This window comes from Symphalangus syndactylus, chromosome 20, assembly GCF_028878055.3.
Source record: "Symphalangus syndactylus isolate Jambi chromosome 20, NHGRI_mSymSyn1-v2.1_pri, whole genome shotgun sequence".
Lineage (NCBI taxonomy): Eukaryota > Metazoa > Chordata > Mammalia > Primates > Hylobatidae > Symphalangus > Symphalangus syndactylus.
In genome coordinates this window covers 55,310,942-55,316,508 of record NC_072442.2, presented here as the reverse complement: position 1 = coordinate 55,316,508, position 5,567 = coordinate 55,310,942, and positions in this window count along the sequence as shown.

Below are 5,567 nucleotides of genomic sequence, written 5' to 3'. Positions count from 1 at the left end.
CAAAACCCAGGGGACAGATACACTGGATGGTGCCAGGATTTTTCTTTTTCTTTCTTGTTCTTTTTAATAGAAAATGTGTGCAGAGGAATAAGCCACCCGTCCTGCACTGCACAATACAGATGTGTGTGATACACATTCCCCCTGGTTTTCGCAGCTCTCCAGCCTTACTGTCCTTTTCTCAACATATCCTGTGTGCAGAATGGCTTTTGGCAGAGCGAGAGAGGCTGGCAAAGATGCTGCCTGCCTTGGACTCTCCCCAAGCTTTGGGTATGCCAGGAACTGTTGTCAACACTGTGTTTGCTTAGAGGAATTCAGTCCTTACTCCAGTCTTATGAGGGACTTACTGATATTGTCCCCATTTGACAGCTGAGGAAGCTCAAGGACTTGAGTAACTTATCCAAGGCTGTGTAACTAGTTCATGGCAGAGCAAGGATTCATTCCACCTGCCAGGGCCCCCAGCCACCCACTGCAGTACCTCTGCTCCAGGTATATCAGACCCATAGTCAGAGCTACTCTGCAGGCATAATGGGGCAGGAGACGTTGGGGTAGGGGCGCACTAATCTCCATCCTGTAACGCCTTCTTATTCATTTATTGATGCAATAAAGATATGTACTCAGGACCTAGCAGCAGTTTCTGCTACTCTATTAAATTATATTGAAATATATAATTACTTTACTCCAATATATAAGTAATGCAAAGTAACTCAAATATATATTCCAATAAACAAAGTAATTCAAAGCAGAGCTTCCCTCACTGAACAGAAGGTGGGGTACAAAAGGCCAAAATCCCCCATCTCTAGAGGTGGCTCTGAGGCACTCCTCAAACAGGGTCACTATGAGACATAAATTGATATTTTCCCATGTATATTTAGGAGGCATTGGTATTGCATAGGGGTAAGGGTAGAGCAGGGTGACAGTGGCACCAGTTGTTGTGTTTTCTTCAATTTTCTGGAACAACTGAGCTCTGAATACAAATTCACATGATTCTTGATGCATCAGAGTTAGTTAAATGACAGGAAAGGTTAAAAACAAAGTGTGGTGTGCAGGACCATGGAACATTTCTGTATCCCATGTGAACCACGGGTACAATGGGAATAGAACATTAAAGAAAATAGATGTTAGTAACTCAGGTACACTGTGTTCCTCTGCAGGGATTCACTAAGAAAAGCACAGTTATAGCTATGCACAGCTTATTGACAGCTGTTCTTAAGGAGGAATAACATTGAATTCCCCAGTATGCTTTTGCCTGCAAATGAGAAGAACATAACTTAAACTAGCTTAGACAGAAAGGAAGTTTATTGACTTTCACAAGCAGGGAGCAGCAATTGATCTGGCCAGAGCACAGTGAAGACTAAAGGTGTTGTCATCCTCTTTCCTCTCTTTCTTTCTCTCTTTCCTGTCTCTGCTTCCTAATACATACTGATCAATTTCTCTCATCCTGCAGGTGGACAACCTGCATATGCATCCTGGGTTAGGGGGCTGCCATCAGCTCCAGCTGCCCATTTTCCCAATACCTAGAGTTCAAAGCCAAGAATTACTTTCTTGCTAGCTCCAACGGAGAAGTCTTGGGACCTGGTTGGCTTGGATTGAGTCACATGCCCAGCTCTGAAATAATCTCCAGTCACTTTTTCTCTGACTAGCTTAGGTCACATGCTTGCCTTTTGGAGAGGGCAGTGGGTACCATGATTTTCATCCTGCTGGGTGCACAGTAGGAAAGGGATTGTTTCTCAGAGGAAAGGAAGCAAAGCCATATATTCACTACAAATTACTATTATTATTATTTGGGATGGAATTTCGCTCTTTTACCCAGGCTGGAGTGAAGTGGCGCGATCTCGGCTCACTGCAACCTCCGCCTCCTAGAGTTCAAGTGATTCTCCTGCCTCAGCCTCCTGAGTAGCTGGGACTACAGGCATGTGCCACCATGCCCGGCTAATTTTTGTATTTTTAGTAAAGACGGGGTTTCACTATGTTGGCCAGGCTGGTCTGGCATTCCTGACCTTGTGATCCACCTGCCTTGGCCTCCCAAAGTGCTGGGATTACAGGCATGAGGCACTACGCCCAGTCTACAAATTATTTTTTTATTTTTTGGGGACAGGGTCTCACTCCGTCAGGCTGGAGTGCAGTTGCACAATCACAGCTCACTGCAGCCTCAACATTCCCAGGTTCCGGTGATCCTCCTACCTCAGCTTCCCGAGTAGCTGGGACTACACGATGTGTGCACCACTGTGCTCGGCTCAGTTTTGTATTTTTTTTTTTGTAGAGATGGGGTTTCACTCTGTTACCCAGGCTGGTCTCAAACTTCTGGGCCCAAGCAATGCGCCCCCAACCTGGGTCTCCCAAAGTGCTGAGATTGCAGGAGTGAACCTCCGCGCCTGGCTATTACAAATTATTTATAAACATTCCGTGACTAGAGTGACCAAGAGCCTGAGTTTTCTCATTATTTGATTTATTACTCATTTGTAAAATCTCTGAGGTTATGTACTAGGGGCCAGGCTGTGTCTGTGTTTTGGTGTCCAAATTAGTCTCCTTGGGCTGCTGTAACAAAGTGCCACACACTGGCCGGCTTAAACAACAGACATTGTTTGTCTCGCAGTTCCAAAGTTCAGAAGTTCAAGATCAAGGCAGGGTTGCTTCCTTCTGAGGGCTGTGAGGGAGAATCTGTTCCATGCTCCTCTCCTGGGTCAATCGTTGGCAGCCCTTTGGTTGTAGAATCATCGTCAGGCTTTCTGCTTTCATCTCCATGTGGTGCTCTCCCCTTGCACATGACTGTCTCCAAATTTGCCCTTCTTTTTTTTTTTTTTTTTTTTTTTTTTGACGCGGAGTCTCACCCTGTTGCCCAGGCTGGACTGGTGCAATGGCGCGATCTTGGTTCACTGCAACCTCCGTCTTCCAGGTTCAAATGATTCTCCTGCCTCAGCCTTGTGAGTAGCTGGGATTACAGGCACCCACCACTATGCCCAGCTAAGTTTTTTTGTATTTTTAGTAGAGACGGGGTTTCACCATGTTGGCCAGGCTGGTCTCGAACTCCTGACCTCGTGATCTGCCTGCCTCAGCCTCCCAAAGTGTTGGGATTACAGGGGTGGACCACTGTGCCTGGCCCAAATTTGCCCTTTTCATAGGGACATGAGTCATGTTGTACTAGGGCCCACCCCAACTGCCTCCTTTGAATTTTAGTATCTCTGCGAAGACCCTATCTCCAAATAAGATTACATTTTGAAGTGCTGGGAGCTAGGACATAAACATATGAATTTTGAGAGGAGGAGGCTCAATTCATCCCACAAGGGTATCTTAATCATAGGAGAGGTCAAGCAGGCTAAGGAGGGGGCAGGATGAGGCTTAGGATGAAAATCTCCAGCTCTTTACTTCCCGGAAGATGCTCCCTCTCCTGTTACAAAAATTCATGGTATTCCTAAACTTTTACTGAGAAGGAATCCTGGTCCAGGTATTATTTTAGTCAATGAGCCTTTGAGCAACAGAAAAGATAACGTTTAAATCTAGATTTCAACTACTTTCTTTACTAGGGATAAAACTGATCTAAAGTTTCACCTTAAATTTGACCATCTCATCTTAAATAGTTTCGGTGGCTTTCTATTATCTAAAGATTTAGATCTAATAGATCTGGAAGGAAGCCCAGGAAGCTGAGTCACAAATAGACCTTAGTTAGATAATTCTGATACAGGCCACACTTTGAAAAATGCTGGCCCATGGGATAATAATTACACTCATAAGTATATTATACAAAGTTCTCCGTGATCTGTGTCTTGCTTCCCTTTTCTACGTTTTCTTCCATGACCCCTCTGACTCCTCAACAAACATTGCTCTTTAGAAACTCCTTGGCCAGGTATGGTGGCTCACACCTGTAATCCCAGCACTTTGGGAGGCTGAGGCGGGCAGATCACCTGAGGTCGGGAGTTCAACACCAGCCTGACCAACATGGAGAAACCCTGTCTCTACAAAAAATACAAAATTAGCCAGGTGTGGTGGCGCATGCCTGTAATCTGAGCTACTTGGGAGGCTGAGGCAGGAGAATTGCTTGAACCCGGGAGGCGGAGGTTGTAGTGGGCCGAAATCAAGCCATTGCACTCCAGCCTAGGCAACAAGAGTGAAACTCTGTCTAAAAAAAAAAAAAAAAGGCGGCGGGGGGGGGGGGCGCTGCAAATTAAACTAACAGAAAAAATTAACAAGAGAAAAGAGACACAGTTTTATTAATATTTATGTCCACAGGAGTTCACAGGAAAGAAATGGAATTCAAAATAGTGGTTAGACTTGGGGGCTTATATGCCCTTTTAAGATATATATAAGGGGGTTTTGGTATGAAACAGAGCTTGGGCTTCAAGAGATGACATGTTGTAGGGAAGTGTCTAGAAAATATATCAGGGACTAAAGGAAGATAAGAGCTATTCTAGTAAGATCCATTTATACCAACTTACCTTGGTGTTAATTCCCTGTCTTCAATAAGAAGAGCCACTCTTCTCTCTCTGGTAAAGGAGGATTACCTTCCTCAATGGGAGATATGTCCTACTTTTCGGATATAAGGGGAGGGCAGGAAACTCTTTCTGCATCTATTGATTCTTAGTTATCTTCAAGTTAAAATAATTCTTATGCCAAAATAACGTATTTTGGGGTAGCATATTCCATTTTAATCAGGAAGATGGATAAAAATGTCAAGTAAAACAAATAATTACAAATTTTGGCAAGTCTTACAAATGAAACAACTACAATATGGGAAATAGGTGGAGAACAAAGCAAGAGACAGAGTTTGGATATGGTGGTCTTGGAAGGCCTCCCCGAGAAGGCAACATTTAAGCTGAGATGTGAAAGAGTAGAAGGAGCATCAGTGATCAATAAAAGAAGAGATCTTCATGCAGAGAAAGCAACATGGGAAAAGGCCTTGAGATGTGAGAGACTGAATTACAGACTGCATTGGTCGCAGTGGCTCACACCTGTAATCCCAGCACTTTGGGAGGCTGAGGCGGGTGGATCAACTGAGGTCGGGAGTTCGAGACCAGCCTGACCAACATGGAGAAACCCTGTCTCTACCAAAAATACAAAATTAGCCGGCGTGGTGGCGCATGTCTGTAATCTGAGCTACTCAGGAGGCTGAGGCGGGAGAATAGCTTGAACCCAGGAGGTGGAGGTTGCGGTGAGTCGAGATCGCACTGTTGTACTCCAGCCTGGGCGACAAGAGCAAAACTCTGTCTCAAAAAGAAAAAAAAAGAAAAAAAAAAAAAGAAATACAGACTAGCCATGGCCAGACCACATAGAAAAATAGAACTCTGATCTACAATCTGCAGCAACCTGCCCAAGAAACCATTTCATTAACCAGCCCAGAAAGCCAGGCAACTTTCTATAAGTCAGATTTTAGGAAATCAGACCATTCACAATTGTTGACAATCAGAGAAGCCAAGCAAAATCCTTATGGCAATTGGCTTCAAATGGCCAGGAATATATGAGGGGACTAAATGAAGACAAACGGCAGTTTACCTAAGTTTTGTTCCTGTTTCTAAATTAGGACCAATCTGCTGGGCACGGTGGCTCACGCTTGTAATACCAGCAATTTGGGAAGC